The sequence below is a fragment of the Meleagris gallopavo genome, chromosome 1, assembly GCF_000146605.3.
Source record: "Meleagris gallopavo isolate NT-WF06-2002-E0010 breed Aviagen turkey brand Nicholas breeding stock chromosome 1, Turkey_5.1, whole genome shotgun sequence".
Taxonomy (NCBI): domain Eukaryota; kingdom Metazoa; phylum Chordata; class Aves; order Galliformes; family Phasianidae; genus Meleagris; species Meleagris gallopavo.
In genome coordinates, this window is record NC_015011.2 from 33,779,158 (window position 1) to 33,791,091 (window position 11,934).

Sequence of the window (11,934 nt, forward strand, 5' to 3'; positions counted from 1 at the left end):
CACCCTGATTTCTTTTTCTGGAAGTTCTCATTGAGTCCTCCTGGATTTAAAAATCCTGTGTCAGATAAACCTTTTATCTCAAAGTAACCAGAGTCGTTATCACTCCATTATATCCAACAATTCTCCTAGTGGCAGATGAGGTAAAAGATAGAAAAATGTTTTTGTATTCGCTTAATCTAACAAGAAAACTGTTCAAATTTAGAGAGGAATGTCCTATCCTGTCCGGAAGGGATGCTCCTGAGCAATGTCCTGATCCCCTTCATTTGCCGGAACCTGTAACTGAAGACCCAAAGTTTACCCCAACTTTGCAAAACACTTCAGCCATTATAGGAAGGCAATCTGTAGGAGTGGTTCATGGGTGTGCAAGGATGGTAACTGCCTCTGACCTATACTGCTGTTATTGTTCTCAGCCACGTTGTTGGCACTGGTTCTCAGCTTTCTAGCATCTGAGTCCCAGGGCAGCCCCAGAAACTTCACTCCAGCTGTCCCAGCTAGTACACTTCCTCCAGCAGCTGGAGATGTGGATTATCCAATAATCCTCATGAGCAGCCTTGTTGCTAGTCAAGAAGAATTGTTCCAGCAGCAGTGGGAGAGGACACCCTTCATTTGCTTAGTAAGTTTATGCATTTGAAAGGCTACAGGCTGATCACCTGCAGAACAGTATCAGTATTTTGCTTTGTTATTTCTGGTCACTTTGTATCTCAGAGAATATTTGACCATTTATATAAAAGTGGAAACAAAAAATGCATCCTCTGTATACAGATTCTGAGTTGGTTGGCATGTTCATAGGCGGTAGAAAACACAGCTTGAAGTATCTGCTTCAAATCAGAGAACATGGGGAACAAGAACAAGAACAAGATTGCATGTAAGTTTCCAAATCAGTGCTTTGCATACATGCACATTCACAGAGGAGTGTTATTCTCACTGTCTGTTGTGCGTTGCTTTCCTCACTGTGGAAGCTTTGAGAACATCTCCAAGTCGAAATGAATTTTAAGATGCATAAACTGCTTGCTCCCAAGAGCATTAGGCAGCTCTGCACATGCTCACCAGCTGACTCATAGGCACTGGGGAGGTTAAGCAGCAGCTCAGTAAGACTACTCATTGGTGTTTCAGCATTGGATTTGTCTTATAGTTAAGTCTGCAGCCTTCTTAAGACCAAGGTCCTTAGGTAGCAAGGAGGACCTTATAGGCAAAGTTCATAGGACAATAGACATTTAAAGCAAGAATGTTTTTCAGCCCTTAAATGTCAACCCCAAACTGTCCCATCAGTTACCACCTCTCCATTTGTCTCTTTCTTTATCTCTAATGTCATTATAGTACCAAGAGTTTTGTTTCCTTGGAGGGAGCTGTCTGTTTGCTATCATCAGGGCTGTCCCATAGCTTAGTCCATGATTGTAGGGTGTCAAATACAGGACTAGTGCAGGGAGAGGGCAGTGGTTTGCTGAACTGCTCTATTGGTAGAGTTTTCAACTGTATTTTTAACCACCAGGCTGGAGAATTTGCACTTCTTGCATGCTAATAGTGACAGTACATGGAAATTGCCGGCTGCAGGCTGGTTGACTCATCTGTATTCAGATACAGATTTTCAGTACTGAAATAATTTCTTTAGATGCGTATATCAAAATATACTTTAATCCAGCATTTAGAGTTGTGTGGCTTTCTGAATGCGGCCATGCTGGTTTCTTCTGCCTTAATGAATCCTTTTATTGTGATGTGTGCATGAAATACCTGTAATAATACGAGTTCTGAATCCAAAATCTCAAATTTAACTTTGCCTTACTGCTGAGTGACTGCTGTCACAAACTCAGCAGGGCTGCATGCTGACTGACAGCCCCTTGGAACAGGAGTTTGAGCTCTTGCCAGCATGATTTGCAGAGGGCAGAGCAGCTTGAAGCAAAAGTTCCCACCAAAAGCTTCATGCAAAAGAAATCTATGATGAGTGTGTGTTAGTGCTGTAAGAATTTCTAAAGCAGTTTAGTGTGCTGGCCATGGAGCAGTCAGGATGGCACTGTCTGGACATAGCCTGGGTATCTGCAACTGCAGTAGGAGCCACTGGCTTCAGGGACTCCTGAAAATATTAGTTTGCACATCAGGGGATTTCAGACAAGTTAGCAGACAATGGTCCACAGTCTGCAAGTTGCTCTTGTCAGCAGTTCTTTTTGACGTATCTATTCAAGCATACCCTTTCGGACTTTGAAAGCAGCCAGCAAGATCTGTGCCAATAGCAAATACTTTGTTATAAAATAAAAGCTCTGACAAATTCGGAGGCTCTGCATGTGCCATTGCCGTGATCCTGTAGTTCATCTTGCAGAACTGGTTCTATTTTTTTTAATCTGAAGTTCAGTTTCATGAGCAAAAGTTGAAAAAAAATGAGTTGCCGACTGAATTGCCAGCTTATTGAGGCAGTTAACCTTGAAGTAACTGTAAAGGAGCTTTGCTCAGGGAATTAAAACGTAATAAATTTCTTTACAAAACTGAGCAACAGTTGTCCTTCTGTATGTGGGGGGACGCTCCTGTCAAACAGGAACAGTTGTCTCAGTGCTGTCCTGAGTCCTTTCAGATGCTCTGGTGGATCACAAACATCCATAGCGTGACATGGGAGACCAGCGGCCTTTTGGTCTGCTGCTGAATGCCAAACTAAATACCCAGGGCATCTAAAGCAGGCCCATTCTCCTATCTACAGACATAAGGATCCCACCAAAGGTACCATCGTTTGAAACTGTGGAGGGTGAAAGCCCACTAAGCATGCTAACTGCAGAGAGCATTTCTGCATCCTGGTTCTTTTTGTTGCCATCACTGTTAAATTCAGGCTAACAACAGCAGTGCCAACCCCCTGCAGAGTAACCCTTCTGAGGGCAGATCTCTGCTGTGGACCTTTGGGAACCATCTGTCCTTACTCAACAGATCAACACTGGGGAACGCGAGAGGGCCGTGCTGGTGGGTCTCAGTCCTCAGGGCGCATTTGCCAGCCTCTTGCTGATGATGCCCCTCCGGAAGAGACCATTAAACATTTGAGCACGTGGAGAAAGATTTCTCAGTGCTCTTTTCCGGAAGAGACAGCAGCTCCACATCACATCCTGGTTGTTAGATCAGTTACAGCAGTTAAGGATTGAAATAGCTCAGGATGCTGTTTGCAGTCTGTCTTTACAGTATCACACTGTGACCTACAGCAACTCAGAGTAAATAATATGTTGTCCCATACAGCACAGGACAACCAGAGACGGGACATGCCAAGTAAAACTGCCTCTGCAGTGCACTTTGTCAGTCAGCTGCTGAGTGTGCATGTACGTGGGGCACACAGCAAAGGCTGGGTTGAGGATCACAGCTGCACAATCTTCTAATATTTGTAACCTTTTTTTTTTTTAACGAATGTGTATGATACATGGAGGGGACAAATGCAAAAAATTTTTCTCTGTTGCTGTGACACATCTGCATTTTCTCTTTCAGAACCTCTGTTCACTTCTTCCTTTGGGTCCCTCTGTGCATCTCTGTCTGATTTGTATTATCCCTTTGAATTGTAAGCACTTCAGAGTGGCAATCACATCTCCATCTGTGCCTTGACAAACTTACATGATAGGTTGGCTTAAAACCACCCATCTGTAACTGAGCTATCTTAGGCTTTTGCAAAGCATGAACCTAATGAAGAAAAGTTTTCTTTCTGCTGCGTGACAATCTGATCTCCTTGCCTGAAATGCGGATTTGAAAAGTAGAGCTGCGAGTCTCAAGTATTTTTAATAATCAGTTTATTATTTAAATATTGTTGGTTTTAGCTTGATTTTTGGTTTCTCATTTTTTGTAGCACTACAGGTGCACGTTTGCATATACATATCTGTCATTAAATTAATATTGATACATATATGGATAGATAGATGAAAGATGAACTTCTCATTTGTTTTCCTAGTCACAGCAGCAGAGACCATAAGGAAAAAATATTGTGAAATTCACAGTATAAATCAGGAGATTGGGCAGGTCTTCAGCTAAGAATAGCTCTTTATGGCTCCCCTGGCTGGACTCGGAAATAGAAGTACATCCTGCCATGTATTTTCCCTATGTCCCGTCGATGTTGTGCTGTGATCATAAGTCCACCATCATGGAAAACGGGTCAGTTGTGTGACAAGGCAGGGCTAAAACAAAGTGAGTGCCCATGTATGTACTGCGGGCTTCTGGGACTCAGTGGCCAGAGGTTCAGACCGCCCACAGTGATTTAAGGCGTTAAGCATGTGATTGTCATCAAATGCCATTAACCAAAACATGTCTACCTGTGTTACGTTCCGAGCATGGAACCCACAGTCATCATTTTTAACTGAAATAATTGGCTTGCAGGCAAAGCCATTGTTTTCAGGTCATCACAAGTTCTGAATTACCAAGATTCAAGCCAACGTACTTGGTGCTGTCTCTCAACACGCAGCCCAAGTTAGCTTTTCAGTAGGTGTCTGCAGATACCACTTTTCTTCTTGCCTGAGATGTTGTAGCAGTCACAATCCCATTCTGTGTGGAAGATAAGCAGGGAAAATGCATTACATGATAACAGGATTAGATGGAGCGCGAGCACCCATCTCCAAACGCTGCGGGGGATGGAGTGAAAGTCGCTTAATCACATGGTGAGTCAGGGATCGTTTTCACACAGCGCTCTAAATATAACCGTGCTGCAAGCGGGAATCAGTTGTTGTGAGGAAGAAATTGTTTATCTGCGTGATAGATCGATGTCATCCGGAATTTAAATACTAATTGAAAAGTCAAGGTCGGAGGGCGGCTGACACTTGACTTTGCTCTCTTTCCTCCGTCCACAGCTTTGATCACGCTACATCTTTCTTTGTGCCCGGTGCTCCAGAGAGTACCCCAGGGTCATGGCCTGTTTCCTAGTCAAGAGTATAAACCTGCTGGCTTAAATGGCTGAGGCCCGAGCTTTAGCGGGGGGCAGGGGTCTGGCGGCGGAGGGGGAAGCGTTTGCTTCATGCTTTTCACATTTCCCACATAACCCAAAGCAGACTAAACAAAACCAGTGTGAAATCTCATGGCTTGATGCTGCTATGGTTATATTTTTTAAGCTGTCATCCATTCATTTATACTTACGTTTATTCCCTGGATTTACAGCTTTTTCTTTTTTTTCTTCAGTCTTTTCTTGATGGGGGGTGCAAGGGGCTGAAACCTTTTGAAAGAGGATTGCAGAGAGTGGTGGCCTATGATTAAATCTGTGTGTTTTTCCTTGATGCCGCTCTTCTGCAGCAGTGCCACACATGGTAGCATTTAGGAGCCCTTCACAGCTGAGGTGTTTCAAACACTAATGAATGGAAGTTTGGCCATATAATGCAGACAAGCTTGAAGGCATGCTTTGCTGAATGGTGTACTGTAGTGGCCTGGGAAAGGAAGAGAGTTATAAATTGTGTCAGTTAGCCACCGAGACAAAATGAAGCCATGTGGAAAATCAAATCTATTAAAGTATGAAGACTGCTATAAGCTGTTTTAAGCTGGTCATTCTTAAAAGGTCTCCGTTGGCTGAGGGGATAAATTCCTATTTTTCATAGATCTTTTTCACGTGCTGGCTTAGGCAATGATGTGCAGCATTTCAGAAAAATAACCCTTCACTCTCGGCCCCTTTTATCATAAATGTTTGTTGCTCCCAGTTTACTGTCTGTGTCCTGAAAAGCCCAGCGCATTGGTTAAATAAGCAGCATAAGAGTGTTGCGTTCAGCCAGGTGTGCTGAAAAGAATGACAAAGTTGGCTTTGGGGCGGAGGAAGATGGCCCACAAGAAGGCGAAGGCTTCCCACAGCACCCCCTTCACATTGGATATCTGCTCAAAATGCTTCTCATGACAGAGCACGGCAGGGATTTCTCTTTTTGGTGCCCCATGGGGTAGGAGGGAAGAACACTAAACTAAAGTGATGTGGTCTGAGAGTGGAGACCTTCCCCTGCTCTCCATAGCAGCTTCTTGAGGCATCACAGCAGCTATACAGCACATTTGGTTAGCTTGGGATGCAGTTGTCAGTTGTGTGAGAGGAGGAAGCAGCCTCAGACGCACGGTCACCACATATTTATTTTTTTTCTTTTTGTATTCTAGGAAGAGACTGAAGAAACATCCTCACAAGAATCTGCAGAGGAAGACTAGGAGACCGCACCATGCAATTTCTACCTCATCAGCAGTTGGGTCTTTTGAAGGGAGAAGACACTGCCTTGACCACTTATTTTCTATTGCCATGGTCTTTCCACTTTTGCCTGGGGGGAAAAAAATTGCATAACCTTAAAAAGGATTTGACTAATCAACTTCTTTATAATCCCTTCACAGTCCCAGGTTTAGTGAAAAACTGCTGTAACACAATGGGGGCACAGATTAACGATGCAACTTCAAATTACTGTTTTCAATTTTCTTAACCTACTAATAGTTTGTTTGAGCTGCTAAGTAAGGGTGACTGGGTCAAGAAGAACTCCAAATCAGGTTTAAGTCATTCACTGCACTGCATATAAACAAGAAACTTGTAACATATTAATTATAATGGGCATTGAAATAGGAAAGGCTGCGTGTGTAACACCTAGCCTTGCAACACTTCCAGCAACCCACTCCCTACTTAGTGAACTCTCTGTTTTAGAACACCAAAGATAAGGGATAGATACTTTACTTTTTTTTTTTGTTTAACCTTTCTTGTAGATTTGTACTTTGATTTATTTTTTTTTTAGTCTTACTGATATTTCAGGAAAAAAAAATAAAAGCTGAACTCTCACTTCATTCAGCTGGTAATCAGAAGAAAGAGCAACATGAAAAAGGTACTTCCATTTTGCAAAAGGGAAGAAAGACAAAGATACGTTGTATAGTTTTACATACAAACATATCAGCAGAAATAGTAGTAAACAAAATGAGCAGCCTTCACCTTCTGGACAGTAGAAAGCCTGAAGGAGTCGGCTTTCCGTAGAGCCAGGTGTTTTCTGTGGAAACAGAAATGATTGACACCAAACACTAATGCCATTAATGACTAAGTCCTTATCAAGAAAAGTGTTTTAAATCATGTAGAAAGGTACCTCAAAATTAATCGTGAGTTTATCTGAACAAAATAATCCAGATGTTTTGGTTATTTTCAACTAATTCCACTCACCCCGCACCAGATTTCAAACAGGATGGATCTCTCCTCATTACTCATCAGTCATGATGTAAGAACCAACACCATGTACCTCAGTTAAGCTTGTGTATTACTTTAAGCAATGTATTTTGACATAGGATGGTTCACTGAGCACCTTTGTGCCAGTTGCGTTTCTCCATCTTTTCATTCAAAGCAGCACTTTTAGCAACAGATGCAATATTACCCCACTACTCAAAGCTACCTCTGATTTTTACAATTAACTCAACAGACTGATAAATACATGCTGCTATACACATTCAATGCAGGAAATTTTTACTGGATAGATAATCATGAGTATCTGCATTTTCCCCTTATTTCTACTTCAACACTTAATTACAGTTAAGGAAGCAATATCTTTATTGTGTTTCAGCATGACTATGTATTTTTCTCTCTTTTTTTTTTTAAATGTACTTACCCTGTTCTCTGCTAAACTTCTGTGTAATGTACTGTTAACTTGAATATATTTTTGTACTGAATTGCTGATAGGTTTGTAAGGAGAATTTTCTTCAGTGACACTACATGACATAGAAAAAAAATTTAGCTGTAATGTTTAAATATTACTGTCCAAGTTTGTACCTCAAATGAATTGTTTAAAGAAATGGACTAATTGATTGACAAAGACCTACCTCCAGAGTTTAAATGGAATGAACTTCTTACTTTCAGCATTAGTTTTGAGACGTTTGAAACAGTTAGGACTGCAACTAATCCCTAATTCAAAACTATTTTTGTAAAATAACTTGTGGAAAATGAACACATTTTAAATTACTTTCGTATAAAAAAAAAATGAACAAAAAAAAACCTTCAAAGAAACTTGAAGCTTTGTAGGTGGGAAGCAACAAGCTCAGCTTTTGCATAATGCAATCACAAATATGTGTTTAAAAAAATAATTAGTAGATTGTAAGAAAGTACTTGACAAGTATTTTCATGTATTTTACACAAATGTGATTTTGTAATATGTTTCAGCCAGATTTATTTTAAATGCTTCTTCTGTAGAGTATTTTTATTCTTCTCCTCCCTCTCACTCTGTATTTCCCTCTTCTCTCTTTCATTTCATTTTCTCTCTGTTTAATTTCCTTTCTTCCTCTCTTTCTTAGTCAGTACTTTGTAACATTTTATTAATAACTGGGCCAGGGGTAGTTTCTCAGGAAGGCGTCTGTTGGCACGGCTTTCGTAGCAAGCCAAGTGCAGTTAAAGATAACTACTTACTGGCTTCTTCCAAGAGGCAGAGTCAAGAACTGCGGACCTCCTCAAAAGACTGCAGAGGGTCCATTGTCGGAGATTGCTGAGAAAGAGCTCCTCGGAGTGTTACAACTAGACATGTTAATAGGAAGTGAACAAAAAATAACCCGAGCTATGCAGTAGCTCTAGCAGGCCAAATCCAGCGTCACTTGAAGTCGGTAGAAGGAATTCTGTTGACTTCAGAGGGCCTCGAGTTGAGCCTTAGCAAATCCCTTTTGGTTGGTTTTGTTTACATTTTTTGAAACCACAGTATTCAGCAGATGACACCAAAATAATCACTGGGTGTGTGTGTCACACTTCAACCTCCGAGAGACTGACCACTCTGATGAACGGAATCTTGTATTTTCTGTATATTGTAGTACAATCAAAACACATTACTACCTCTTAGGGCCTACTATACCTCATTTTTTCAGACTGAAAAATTGCATGTGGCCAGTGAGCCAGTGAGAACATCATAAAATTTTTTATATATATAGTTTATTTTTGTGGGAGATAAATTTTATACGACTGTTCTTTGCTGTCATTGGTCACTGCTAACTAAGACTGGACATTTAACTCTTCTACCATTTCTGCAAGAGAGGTGTGTTTGCAGGAAAAAAAAAAACGCTTCAAGATGTCTAACTACAGTTTACTTTATCTTTTGAGTGTCTTCTAACTTTTTGCTTTGTTCTTCATGTAGAGCTGCTGTCTACGATTGTACTTCGAATCGCTTGCTTGTTGAAAATGTTCCTTTAATGGATTATCACAGTCTGTTCAGCACAATAAACATCATAGCCTCTGTGATCCCCATGTTGTTTGATTCCTAGACTTTTGTCACAGTTCCATAAAATGGGTAATAAAGTTTGGTCACAGTGACCAAATCTGTAAAAGCTTTGTATACAAGTAGTCTTTTTTGTCTCAAGATCATAGGTGCTCAGAAGAAGAGCATTTGCTGTGAGGGGCAGCAGTGTGTGCCCTCAGCAGAGGGACATGTTGTGAGTGTCCCCTCAGGGAGTAGAACATGTTCCCAGCATGGCACTCTGACCGTGCAGCTCCAAGTGCCAGGGGAGCAGATTTGCTACCACCCAGACAGAAGCACCGTAACACTGGTGAGACTGAAGCGGTGTTTTGTTGACCATCTTTGGATCTACCTGTGGGAAGTCAGTCAAATGTCAGAGCCTTCTCCTCTGTTTAGGCCAGATCACATTTTGCATCCAGAAGGTTTTATGGCTTATTATTCAGCCATTAGGATAAACTAGAAATGGAGGAATGCGAGCTGAGGTAAAGTCCCTCCTTTTGAAGGTGGTGTGTGGGCACAAACCCACCCTTCTTCCTTGGGGTGCAAGGCTGGGGTCTGCACTGTGCAGCCTCCTGGCTACTCGAGCTGCCGTAGGGCCATTGTAAGGAGGTGGCTTGGATTCCTGTCACCTCATCCTTTTGGCACTTTGCCTAGGCTGAGAGCTGCAGATGTAAAGATGAGCCTAAGTCCCTAGCCCTCTTCAGTGGGTGCTGGAGGGAGGTATACTTTATCATCTAAGCTGGGACAGTATCAGAGCAGCAGGCCTTCTGTGAATCTAAATGCCTGTTTTCAGTATCCTTGATAGTTGAAGTAGGAAGGAGGTATTTGGGTACTCGGATTGGCTGAGAGAGGAACATGGCTGGGTATTGCTAGGACACAGCTTGAGGGCTCAGGAAACTGCCTTGAAACTTCGACCCCAAAGCTGTCACAGTCAGGTTATGCGGGTCTCTTCTGGCTTTCACACTACATTTGGTCTTACGTGGTCCTGTGGCCTTTTACAGGGAGATTTTAAGATTGTGATTGTGTGTCCACTCATTCATATCTGCAACCATGTCCTTCTCACCAAGGTTGGTTGTTCAGATAGTAATTTCTCCAATATTTGGTTTTACACATTCCTTGTATTCAGTCGTTTGTAAAATATCCACCTAATCTGTTTTGGCCTAATAACCTCTGCTTTCCCAAGGGCTTTATGGCATGTTCCCATTGAACTTGATTACTCGTAAAATAACCAAAATAAAGTCACAAAATGTGTGTTGAGTAGTAACACATACTCATCAGTCCTGAGTCAGAGATGTGAGTAATTGCATTCCTTGCATTACGTGTCCTCCTCTCCTTTCTCACCCAGCTCAGTGGTAGTAAAGGATCATTCCACATCTCAGTCTTCCTGGTGGTCTTCCTGTGCTTTCCATCACTTAGCTCTTCCTGTTATTGTATCTGATGTGATGCTCCAGCTGTAACCCACCCAACTGGTGGACCAGCCAAGTGGCTGAACTGTTACTGCCCTGTGCCGAACTCCCATCTACTTCTCATTAGTCATTCCTCCAGCTCACTTCACACCCACTTCCCTTCCGGGGGCATCTTCCAATAAACTTCTGCATGCTTTGTACCACAGTGGAACTATTTGTACGTACAAAACCAATTGGTTTCTGCAGGAACAAGGCCTGTGTTCATCTAGCATCCAAGTCTGCTCTATCCAAAATGCCTGTGGCAAAGGGTCACGTCGAGTTTCTACTTTAGCTTTTCACTCCCATCACGTTACAGTCATACAGAGACAGGGAATTACTGGCAGCCGGTGCTGCCAGTGCCTTGCACAGCAATTTGATTGTCTGTAGCTTTGTTTTAAACTGAAACATCTGCTCTTCTTGTCATTAGAGACAGAACCCAACACAATGGCAACAACGTGTTCTTCTGATCACAAGACAGGAGTCAGATTTGTCACACCTCAGATTTCACCTGGATATATTTTATGTTTTTCAAAGGTTTCTATCACATTTGCCTCTGGTTTCATTTGCATTCAGCAAAGTGCTGTACTACAAACAACAACAACACAGCTGTGCCGCAGCACAGGGTAGGAGATCAGAATAAATGTCAGAAGCCCTGCATTATCCAGACCAATGAGTTCAAAGGACATTTTTGCACTGAAATTTACCTTAAAATGTCTTTATTCACAGTCTTATGAGGGTAAGAGTGACAGTTTATTATTAAAATCTTTAGAATTCAATTGCTTCTTCAGCACTTAATTATCTGTGCTGGAAATAGAAGCTGCCAGTCTTCTGTCAGAATCTGACACAGAATACCTCAGTTTAATTATATTTATGTGTTACATTAAAAAATATCCTCATCTTCCCTAGTTAATATGCAGAATTAAATGAGATAGCTCCTGATTTCAATAGGAAATAGGTTCAAGAAAGGAAAAATTGGGAAACAGGAAGTTTTCATTTCCTATAAAACACAGGAGGCATTCATGATCTTCTGTCTATCCCCTGTCCCCTAACAACTTCAAGGCTGTTTCCATTCTCTTTGGTAATTAGCCTTGACCTGGAAAAGATGACCTCTTCTACCACTTTTTTTTTTTCCCTCATGAAAGTCTCTTGACCTAATATCAGCTCGTAGTGCACAGAATTTACCTTTGTACTTTCCTGAGCCCTACGTTACGGGGAACCTGAAAGTCTTAAATGCTCTCCTTGGACGTGTGGATTTACCCATGACTGTATAAAGGCTTTCCTGGTCACATCAAAAGCCATAAGATTATGAAGCAAAGTAGGCACAGATGGGGGTACACACAAATGACAGAAGCAGTAACGAA

The 11,934-nt window shown here is 41.7% G+C and overlaps 1 long non-coding RNA gene across 1 annotated transcript in view; it reads left to right on the top strand.

Moving 5' to 3' along the window:
• LOC100545666 overlaps window positions 1–6,220 on the top strand; it is a 101,037-nt gene extending 94,817 nt beyond the window's left edge. Inside the window, exon 4 of the long non-coding RNA XR_792700.3 lies at window positions 6,061–6,220. This is a non-coding gene — a long non-coding RNA (uncharacterized LOC100545666). The remainder of the gene's footprint in view (window positions 1–6,060) is intronic.
• The last annotated feature ends 5,714 nt before the right edge of the window (window positions 6,221–11,934 follow it).